Below are 12,272 nucleotides of genomic sequence, written 5' to 3'. Positions count from 1 at the left end.
AAATTAACCCCTCTCTCTTGGCTCTCTGGTTCATCCCACTCGGTTTACGCCCGGTCGCTTTTTTATTTATTTATTTTTTGTATTGTGTTCCTCTCCGTGAAATCGTTCAGATCTGAAGGGCCATAAATCTACAACTCGGCTCCTGTTCCCCGCCGCTTATGCCCCTGTCTTTGATGTTCTATTTACATCCGTGCAGCCGGCCCGAAAGGGCTTAATCTCTGCTGCACGAAAGGTTGGAAAATGTATCGTGTGCTTGAACTCGGGAGGCCTGCGCCACGAGCGGACTTTCCTGCTAGTGAATGATGCTGCCACAGGGTTTGCCCTTCGGGGCCCTGCGCCACGAGTTGACTTCCCTTCTAGAGAATGCTGTCACAGGGGCGCCCAGCCGCGAGCTGACTTCCCTTCGAGGGAATGCTGTCCCACGAGTGCCCTTTCTGGAGATAATGCGCCACGAGATGACTTCCCTTCACAGGGGTGCCATTTAGTTTCGGGGGGGGGGGGGGGGGGGAGGGGGGTCCAACGCCAAGAGCTGACTTCCCTTCTAGGGGATGCTGTCACAGGGGTGCCCTTTCGGGGGCCTGCGCCATGAGCTGACTTCCCTTCTAGGGGATGCTGTCACAGGGGTGCCCTTTCGGGGGCCTGCGCCACGAGCTGACTAGGGAATTCTGTTATCACAGGGGTGCCCCTTCGGGGGCCAGACCCCCAGCTGACTTCCCTTCAAGAGAATTCTGTAGTCACAGGGGTGCCCTTTCGGGGGCTTGAGCCACGAGCTGACTTCCCTTCGAGGGAATTCTGTCACATGAGTGCCCTTTCTGGAGATGATGCGCCACGAGCTGGCTTCCCTTCACAGGGGTGCCCTTTAGTGTCGGGGAGACCTGCGCCACGAGCTGACTTCCCTTCTAGGGGATGCTGTCACAGGGGTGCCCTTTCTGGAGATAACAGGAGCATGTGCGCATGGTGGAAGCTGATCCTTGCTGCCGGGCTGTCAGATCTCGTTAAGAAATGCCACCAAATGTCAGGGAGATCAGAGCACAGGCGCCACGGCCTCCCATCCCAGGGCCAGCCCAGTGAGGACAACAACGTGGTCAAATGGCTGAAAAAAACCAACATATGAATCCTGGTCGGTGCACTGGGGAAACAGTGATACGTAGTTAGAGTGCATTGAGGTCCAAGCAAGTGACCCAAAGCTCTGTGAAAAAAGTAAGGGGCAGATCTACAAAAAAAAAAACAAGCCTTTTGGCTACGCCACGCTGCTGCACTTTCAGAGCACAGGCATGCGACATATTTACAAGAATATGTCGCATTCCTGTGCTCTCCCCTGCACTTGCGCACAAACAGCTGCCAAGCGCCGGAGCAGGCACCCTTGCACCATGGTGCAAGGATGCCTGCGCCATGGGGAGATTGTTTTTGTGCAGGAAGGGCCATCTTACTGCACAAAAACAATCATTAAACGCTTTTCCTCTTTCAATGCGTGCTGCAGAATGCAGCACACATTGAAAGAGGAAAAAACGAGGAGAAATGAAGACATTTATCCTCGTTGCGCATCCCTACGCCACCTCTAGGGTGGTGTAGCATTCAGATGCATCTTCAGATTTACGATTTCTCGTAAATCTGGAGATGTGTCTTGGTCCATGGTTGTTGAGTGGGAACATCCACAGCAACACCCTTGGAATGCCCCTTCAACGCAAACTGCTGCGTGTGAAGGGGCCATATATACGAGGGGGCAGATTTATGATCGGAACGCGCCACGTTTGCGTCACGCAACTGCGGCGTAAATGTGGCGCATCCCTATGACCCATTTACAATGTGACGCATCTAGGCAGATGCATCACGTTGTAAAGCCCTGCGCCACTTGTGGGCGTTCCGGCGCAGGGTGGGCGTTCCGGGGCAGGTGCGCCTCGCAAAAGTGGCTGAGTGAAATCTATAAGATTTCACTCAGTCACTTTCAGGCCAATGCTGCGTCAAAACCCTGCGCCTGCTTGAAGCAGGCGTAGGTCTTGACGCAGCATTGTATAGATGGGGCACCCCCGAGCCTTGCTGGAGCTGCGTCGCGCTCGCGACGCAACTCCAGCAATGCGCCACCTTTACGGCACAGATGCGTCACGCATCTGTGCCGTTTTTGCCCCATGGTGCGCCGCATTCTAAATGCGGCGCACCATGGGTGGCGGAGCAGCGGCGCAAAATAACTGGTGCATCCCTGGGGATGCGCCAGTTATCATAAATCTGCCCCAAGGAGAGGAAAAGTCACGCAGGGTGGCTTTTCCTGTCCTTGTAAATATGGAGGAGGCCCATATGCCACCAGTACGTCACGTACTGGTGGCGCAGGGGCTTGTAAATCTGTCCCTTAGTCTTTACAGTTTAAAAAAATTACTACATACAGTACGATCGGTTGCTCACAGAGTAAAAAGGATTTCACTAAATGTGCAAAAAGATTTTGTTTAAATGTTTACAGTGCTTTCAAAAATTATGTTTTTACTAATGCATTGATGGACGTAATGCAAACCCTACCTATTGGTTTCCATTGGTTAAAAGGACACGTTTCAGATTCTATCAATTAAAGTCTATACTGGCTCTGAAGCAGCCTTTAGATTTGCAGATTAACAGATTGCACACATTTACATTTGTTTCAGGTAGCATGCAGCTTGGAGAGAAGGCTTGTTTCACCTTTAGCTGCCTCTACAATTTTACGTAAAGGGGTCCCTTTTTCTCCCGTTTCAAATTGCAGCAACATAACCATTCAGGAACAGTCGGTCGTTTTTAAAATAAAAAGTATGGGAACTGTTTTGATAAAAATAATAATGCTTGGGAACGTTGGTCCCCCGTCCCTCTGCTCACTTCGATCTATGGCATGACCGCACAAGAAACACCCATAGCCCTCGCAGTTTTTCTGAATACATCACTTACTCCTAGCCCTGGCACCTCCAAGACATAAACATTCCATACTTATCCCAATGGTTACTTTGTAAAAAAAATAAGGGTGTCATTATGATGACGGGCGGACATTGTCCGCCCGTCACCATAGTGGGAAACGGGACCGCCCGCCATAAGGGCGGGGGTCCCGTGGGGGGCATTAGGATGTGCCCGCCACAGTGGCGGGCACATCATGTAGTTTTAGCATTGTGGCGGGCGGTGCACTCTGCACCGCCCGCCACGATGCTAAAAATGCTTTTTTGCATTTGCATATGCAAAGCGGCAGGCACGGCGCGGTGCCTGCCGCTTTTCATATGCAAATGTGGGGGGGTACCATAGGTACCCCCCATGTGCCCCCTGACAGTGTCGTGCACCTGGGGGCCCTGCAGGGGGCCCCCGCAGCAATCCCCGCCTGCCTTTCCGTGGCGGCATTGCCGCCGTGGAAAAGCAGCTGCAGACAGGCACCCTAATATGGATGGCGGTGTCTGATAGACACCGCCACCATATGGTTCCATTACCGCCCCGGCCGCAATGCGACCGGGGCGGAAAAGCGGCGGACGGTGTTTTCGTCCGCCGCGGTCCCCCCCGCCATCCTAATATGGCGGGGGGAATTAGAATGCAGATGTCGGGCGGATTGCCCCCGCCAGGGTGGCGGTGGCCACCGCCACCCTGGCGGGGGCAATCCGCCCGACATCCTAATGGACCCCTTAGTGTCTGTGCTCTCCTCAGGATGCAGCTTGAACCAGCCCATTTCTCCTGATAGCAATGTCTAAAACAGAACCAACTACTAACCATGAAAGTCTGGAGAAGATTTGGTGTAATGTCCAGAGCTGCAGACTTTGGAGCTGGGGAGCCAGGTTCAAGTCTCGAGTTGGCTCAACGTCCTGTGATTGTGAACGATTCACTTAATCTCCCTATAAATGAATGTGTCCTTAACTGGTGCTCATGAAAAGTGCTGGTGTTGATGATCAAATGCCAGTGCTGAAGCACCAGAATTCACGGGCTCAAATTAAGCACTGGTTTACCCACCCAAATATCATAAAAGGGGCAGGACGACCCCATATGTTTCTCATAAATTACAAGCGCCTTGGTCATGCTAAAGCAATTACTTCCTGGGATAGGGCATGATGTAAAAACTGTATGTTCTAAAAGGGGAACAGGACTGTGAGTTATGATGATCTCTCAAGGAGGTAAAAGGCTTGCATGGATTTTCAGTCTGCGACAGAATATAGGCCTTGGCACCAAAATAAAAGTGGAAAGCTAACCAAGTGGCCAACATTTGCAAACTGGGACAATTTTTAACTTTTAAAGAAATGTGGTATTTGAGTTTTGCAATGTATTGGAGCCTGCATTTATTTGGGCTTTCTGTAGGTAATATTTACTGTAATATCAGGAAAAGGATGAAAATCAATAGTAAAAATAGCCAACCAGACCAGATAACAAACAGCAAGAAAACAGGGTCTCACATTGACCTTTCAGACCAACCCTTTTTATATAGCATTGAAAATACCTAAATGAGGGATGGAATGCTCTATTTAAGAATACTTACAATACATGAGCACTTGGGGATTCATTACATTATAACTGGGAGTGTGCGTCATTTACGTAAATCCATGTAGCATAATCATATGGAATTACCCCAAAACACTGCAAGATTACACAGAATTACCCAAAAAGAGTAATTCTGCATTTATCACAAAATGGACGTAAGGATGCATTTTGCACTAAGAAATAGCGCTAAATGTAACAGAACATAAAGTGTGAGCATGAGCTGCTGCTTGCGCTTGCTATAGGATCTCTTTCGGTAATTGTTTTCCCCCAAATGACTTAATTATGCGAGATAGCGTTATCACGCTGTTATTAATTACTCTGCATCAAAGAATAATGCAGAATTACCTAAATGACTCAGATTGCTCCAGCATAATTGATGTTTCGCCCAGATCTAATTACACTAACTATTGACAACATGTTGCAAGATCAAACTCAACAAGATAGGGAGTTAATGCATATATTCCTTGGCAAACAAGTTGGCCAAGAACTGCTGGTGAGGTAGTGTCCAGCCATATTTATTTATTTTATTTATTTATTTAAAACATTTGTATAGCGCGGCTGACACCCTGCAGGTTTCCTGGCGCTTAGCAAATACTCGAAACTAAGGGGGAGCTGGCGGAGGGGAGCAACTAAGGGTTAGGTATTTTAAGGGAATAGCCAGGTTTTGATATGTTTCCGAAAGGGGAGGAGTTGTGGGATTTGACGGATTTCGAGAGGCATAGTGTTCCACAGCTTAGCCGCTGCGACTCGGAAAGATCTGCCCCCCATCCTGACCTTGTTGTATCTGGGAACAGTTACCAGGCAGGCAGAGGCAGAGCGTAGGGTTCTGGTGGGGATATACCAAGTAAACATGGCCTGCAGAGGCTTGGGTCCAACTCCGTGTAGCGCTTTAAAAACGAGGCAAAGAGTCTTGAACGCCACTCGTTGCCTGAGTGGAAGCCAGTGTAGCTCGGCTAAGGCCGCTGTGGCTGAGGATCTTCTGGTCCAACCAAGAACTAACTTGGCTGCGGCCGACTGAACTCTTTGGAGTCGGTCCAGTAGAGCAACTGGGGACTCGAGTAGCAGCAAGTTGCAGTAGTCCAGGCGGCTGAGAATGGTGCACCTGACTATCTGCTCCCGGGCTTGTACTGGGAGGAGTGGCATAATTTTGCGCAGGGAGCGCAGGAGAGCTGAGCAGGTTCCCACAGTTTTTGCAACTTGAGTCTCTGTGCTCAGTTTATTATTCAGTGTGGCCCCAAGGTTGCGGACTGACGTGAGTGGCAAGGGTTTTTCAGGTGTTTCCATATCATCTGCCCTTTCGCTTGGTAAGCCCCACTGTTGGACCATGCCCTTTCTGTAGGGTTACCACATACTTTATGCCTTCCTCCACCTATTTTCTAACCTTTTTAAATATTATAAAAATATATACACATTGTTATAACAAACCTCTGTGGTCTTAATTTTATTATTTTTGTGTATATGTTTTTATGATATTTGTTTCTCCATATGATGATTTGTGTATTGAAATAGGAATTTATACCATTACAAGGAGTATATATGCACATGATTGGTATATGTAGGAATTTTAAAGTATTTCGAATTAGAATCTATGGGGCATATTACCAAGGGCCTTATCGCCGCCTTAGAGGGAATTTTTCCCGCTAAAGCGGCGATAATTTTATCGCCCTATTACCTAGCTGTCGCTAACACCAGTTAGCGACAGCTAATAGGCGATAGCGGGCATTTAGGGGCCCACTTTGCATGTCAGCGATAATTAGCGCTAATGACATGCAAAGTGGGCGTGCCAAAATGTTAGCGACTGGAAACAGTCGCTAACATCGCTATCCCCTATTACCAACTTTTGGAAATAATCGCGAACTAAGCGCGATTATCTCCAAAAGCTAACGCCTGCCCAGAGCAGTTCTTAGCCATGTTATCCAATGGTAGATGGATAACATGGCTAAGAGCATTTGCTTGGTAATGCATGAATATCGCGGACTTTTCAGCGATATTCATGCATTTCGGCCGATTTTTATCGCTTAGGAGATAAACCTTGATAATATCAAGGCTTCTAAGCGATAAAAATATGCGAAGCTCGGCGATATTATTTTGGCCGCTAACCAAGCTTAGCGATAATTATTGCTATAGCTTGGTAATATGCCCCTATATTTTTAATAAACATTGAATGTAATATATGCCTTGGCATCGTAATGTTAGAATCATTTCTAGACTGTTAAGTGCCTTTGTGGTTCTACTTATGCATGGGGTTTTGAGCAATATGCAGTATGAGTGAGGGAAGGTTTTGAATCTGAGCAATTTGAGCATATGAGACAGTATAGCTGACTCTACAGTAGATAAAAGGAATTTGTATTTAACCAAGGGAACCTCTCTGTTTTACATTGTTATGTACCATATACCAAAGACTTGTAAATTAAATGCTATGTGTCTTTCATTTGACAATGATTGAACTGCAAAACCTCTAATGAGCCATAAAAAATACATCTTTCAATCAATGTACTGAAAGAAACAAGTATTTGAAAGAATATGTCCCAGCACGAGGCATGAAAATTAGCTTGAAAATATGCATGAGAATATTTTTTGGCGAAGTAAGTCCTTAATGAGCAAACTTTATGAACGAAAACAGTAAACATTAGACTCAGTTATTTACACTGCTTACTTTAATACCTTTAGGTACCAAGCCATTGTGTTCCAAGTTAAAAGAAAGTGCACAGCCAGTACCAGATACTATAAACACCAGGTACATTTACTGTTGTTTAAAAACGAAATATAAAGAGAAGGGAAGTACAAAAATAGAGTTTTAACTTGTGGTGTTGTTTTTTTTCACCCTCACCTCTTATGTTTTTTTTGAAAAATTTATAGATTACACCGTGGTTCAGCCCTGACAATAATCCCCAAACTTAGAAGGGGATTGGAAACGCGTCGGCATTTTTCCTTTCAATCTACAAAGGAATCAAATTGTGTTGGACTCTTGTGAGGGTTTATCAACAAAAAAATTTCCCCATAGAGAGAACAAAAATAATCAATTACCCGTAGTTAGTCTGCTTTCATATAAAAAAAAGGCAAAGTGCAAATAACTTTGGTATAAGCTGGCTGTTTGCTAACAAAACTTGACTGGTGTAACCATGTGAAAATGTACATTATTTATAATATATTGACATGTTTTAATGTTTTTTATATTGAGCACAAATTTGTTTTACTTTGTTGATGAATTATTTTCTGGAAAATGGTATGTATCTTTTGAATGCATCAAACAAAATGAAGGTATTTGAAGGTGAATTAAATAAAATACTATCAGTAAAGTAAGGTACAGTAACAGATTGTGCTGTATCCTAAAATCTGCTGAATAAGAAAGCAGCAATGTGAATTTGTGGCCAGGTAATTTCCCTCTGATTTTGAATCTATTACGTCCTACCAGGCCCCCATAATGGACGAGACCCCTATTTTTTGAAAAAACAAGTGGGCCCACGGCAGTGCTTGTGCCACCCACAGACATAGCCTTTCAAACCTGCCTCAGACCTGCCACTACAGGGCATGTATGCACAGTTTACTGCCACTATAACTTGGGATTTAAAACTACTTGCCAAACCTTAAACTCCCCTTTTATTACACATAGGTCACCCCTAAAAAGGCCATAGGTATCCCTAGGGGAAGGGTGCTGTGTAAGTAAAAGGTAGAACATTTGCCTTTATGTGTGGCATGCCCTGGTAGTGACAAACAGCCTATTTTGTTTTTCAGTGCTGTGAGGGCTACTCCTCTCAAAGGCTAGCATTGGGAATTCCCTTATATATACTTAAGTGGTAATTCCTGATCTGAAAGGAGTGGCGTGGCCATGTTTGGTATGTTTAGGATGGTAGTGATAAATCCTGCTTACTGGTGTAGTTGGATTTTACATTACTATTTTAGAAATGACACTTTTAGAAAGTGGGCATTTCTCTGTGCTTATGACTTTTTGTGCTTTGCAGCCTGACTCTAATCCACATCTAAGGGTGGGTGACATCTACACTTGGTGCATACTTTTCCAGATAGCCACATCATAGGAAGGCCTGGGTGTGACAAGGATACATCTGCATTCATCTGCATACTGATGGTTTTCCTGGGCTGGGAGAGGGACAGGACGTTCACACTTCACATTTGTATAGGTTGTGTCCTGCCCTCACACAAAGGGCTGATTGACCCCCTACTGATGTCTGGGACCAGGTCTGGGTTGAAAGGGTTCCTTTGAAGTCATCCCTCAATCAAATACATTTTTGGAGTATAAGTACAGTGGCTCTGTCCCCATGTTTAGAAGCACTTTTGGATCTGGAACTGAGTTTCAGTCAGAAGAGCTGCTGTGCTGCTTAAAGGACTCATCATAACCGCTTTCCTGCTTGTTGCCCTGTGGCTCTCTGACTTTCGTATAACCAGACACTGCATGGGAGTTGTAACCAGATGCTGCTGACTCTACAATCTGCACATAGCTAGAGGATTTTTGTGCTGCCTGGCGAAACCACCATTTTGATCAACTGACTTGTGTGCTGGCCTGCTGCTTGCTACCTTCCTTAATGCCCCACATCAAGTGTTCTCCAAGGGCTTGTCTACTTGTCCCCCCTGTTCTCCACAAGATCTCAGGGACATCAAAGTCCTCAATACTTGCTTTATCTGCCTCACCCCTGCAGATGTCAGCGTTTTGCTCTAGGAGGATCAAGTTCCTTGTATGATGAATGCTAGCGCTAGGCTCAGCAATCTTGACTTAGCGGAGATCCTGCTGGCAGCCCCTCTCACTCGTAACTGCCATTTTTACCCCAGGGATGAAGACAATCAGCCTTCCTGAGCTGTGTACTGAGTGAGGGCACCACTGACTGGGTCCTTTAAATGCTGCTGCTATGTGAGAAACCCACCTCAGCGCGGCCCCCTTCAGCATTGAATGTTTACAGAGTAACTACATTCTATGCACAATATTTATGACACATCGTCTTGGTGTATGTTATGTGCAATATACTATATTTTTTTATAATCCTATGTGTAGTTGCATTAACAGTTTAAAGATTGCCTCTGAAGATAAGCCTGCCTCATCTGCACCAAGCTACCAGAGGGTGAGCAAAGGTTATCTTTGATGTGTAACTTCCTTGCCCTGACTAGAGGGGTGGGTTCTGCCTGGCTTACGTGCATACCCTAACTCACCAGTAGCCCCATTTCTACCACCCACAGATCGCTGCTAGTCCTGTCCAAGTTCAACTCCTTACCATGATGTCAGGAACAAAGTAAATTCCAGCCAAGTCCCACCACCATCTTTATGGATCCAGGCAGACTCATTAAAATATTCTTTCTATGGTTCTAGATATATCTTCAATGTTGATATGAGACAGCTATTTTTTATTTATGTATGTATGTGGTATTTGTGTAGCGTGAACATAGCCTGGAGACGGCAGAGTGCTGTGAAGGGCCAAAGTCAAAGTTACCGTTGTGTGTTACTATTAGTTGGATTCAATTAGCAAAAGTGGGTTATGGTAGTGAATGGGTGGGTGGCCAGTTTTTTTTCCACTATAATCACCGCCTTTGATGCCCAATGGAGGCTATAGGTCTAGTTATGCCAATCGTGCCAAAACAGGTCACTTTATGTGTATTTGTGAAGTGCACTATCACTTGTGAGGGTATACTCTGGAGCAGTGGTTTTCAAAGTACAACTAATGGGCTACTGGTGGCCTGGCACTCATTCTCTTTCGGCCCATAAGTGTTCCACCGACCCCCCCCCCCCCTGATAAGCTGAGAGGTGTATCTGAGAAAACTGCTGCTTGCGTGCTGTTTTCCAGGATTATTGAAGGTCTAGGTCTCTGCAAACTTCAATATAGTTGCACCCTTTATTTGGGTACCTAAGCGTGTATGCTGTCTGACCGTGTTATCCAGATTCGTCCTCGGGATCAGCGTGATGCAAAGATAAGCCACCTCCTGATCTATCCAAACCCTGAATGCTACAATAGCCAAAGGTTAAGGAAGGATCAGACGGGGGCAATAAAGCCCGCGGGGAAGGGGAGGGAACAGCAGGGAGGGAGATCTGAAACGACAAAAGAAAAGGAAGGTAAAACCCCTTCTTCTGTTCTGTTTCCATACACAATAACCAAAACTCAATATGCTAAGAACTCTAACCATGTATCTACCTGTAAACAATAAACAACACCAGGCCACATATGAAGATGATTCTCTTCTCCTTATCCACTTCAATAAGCACAGAGAGTACGCCAACCACACCTGTGAACACAAACACACCTTATTGCATACACTCATATACTAGTGACTGAAAGAACCAACACATATACGGATTGTGTACGTACCCCCTATCAAATAGACAGAACGTCAAAAAGGGGCATCTTGATGGTGTGGCGTAGCCAAGGTAATGTTAGAACATGAAACTTAAATTGCTGGGTTAATGTCACCCTGTAAAAACGCTACGACACAGTACCTTATGGATCCTCTGAACGAAGGCACGAAGAACAGGATAGTGATCGTAATTACCCACTCGATTTCACAATTCAATATCCAGAAGAAACCAATGAGTAAACCCTAGCCGGGGTGGCAAGACGCCAAGTTTCAAAGCAAGTAACAGGATGATTACCAAGCCTGGTAATGGCGATGGGTTTTGAAGAGTTTTCGTCCTCTGCATGAGCCGTGGAACGCGGCTCTCCAACAGAGGGCAAATGGAGCAACAACCCACTTGAAGATGAGCACTCACAACACGCGCTCTCCGCCAGACGCAGGGAGGCTCTTAGCTCAGCAGTAACAAACGTGTTAAGGTCCTAACCCTTAACACAAAAAACAATCGTCCTCCGCATGAGCAAGACCGGCTCCCCAACGGAGGGCAATTCAGGGCTGTGAACAATCAGACAGCCGTCTGATTATACAAACAAAGAAGTACAAGGCTGATCGGCAAGGAGACAGGAACATCCACAGGCAAACAGCTCCAAACCTGGAAATACCACGAATATCCGACGCCCTCTACAGGTTGCAGGTCACCTTTATCACTTCCTGCTTCCTCTAGGAATTCTGGGAGATGTAATTCCCTGAAGGTTAGCTCCGTGTCCAGTTCATATCAGCGGCGCTCAGCGGGAGTATGACAGTACATCCCCCTCCACTCTAAGAGCGCCGCAAAGGGCCAGGACGCATCGGATACTTCTTGTGATACCGAGCCACCAGACGAGGCGCATGAACTCCAGAAGCCGGCTCCCACGTATTGTCCTCCGGACCATAACCCTTCCAGGAGACCAAGTAACGGAGACCACGTATATGCCACCTCGAGTCCACTATGTCCTCCACCTCATACTCAAAACCGCCCATAACCGCCAAAGGCGGAGGAAGACGACGCACAGAGGAAACAGACGGTTTCAGCAAGGACACGTGGAACACGGGATGCATCCGCAGGTGCCTCGGGAGTCTCAGCCTCATCGCCACCGGGTTGATACAACGCTCAATAGGATATGGTCCGATGTAGCGAGGGTTGAACACACTATGTTTGCGGAATCTGATATTCCGAGTAGACAGCCACACCAGATCACCCACTTGATACAATGGCCCAGAACGGCGGTGTTTATCCGCTGTACGTTTATATGCCGCCTTGGAAGCAACGAGATGTCCCTGAGCCTGTGCCAGAGTCTCCTTGATGTGAACTACCCTCCTAGCCGCCTCGGGCACCCTCTCCTCACACACAGGATGGAGAAACGGAAGGAATCGAGGATGTCGACCATATGTACAGTAAAAAGGGGACACCTGAGTGGAGCTGTGAGTAGCGTTGTTATATGCCACTTCCGCCAGCCATAGGTAGTCCACCCAGTTCTCCTTTC

Source organism: Lissotriton helveticus, chromosome 6 (genome assembly GCF_964261635.1).
Source record: "Lissotriton helveticus chromosome 6, aLisHel1.1, whole genome shotgun sequence".
NCBI classification, from domain to species: domain Eukaryota; kingdom Metazoa; phylum Chordata; class Amphibia; order Caudata; family Salamandridae; genus Lissotriton; species Lissotriton helveticus.
This window is presented reverse-complemented; position numbering follows the sequence as displayed.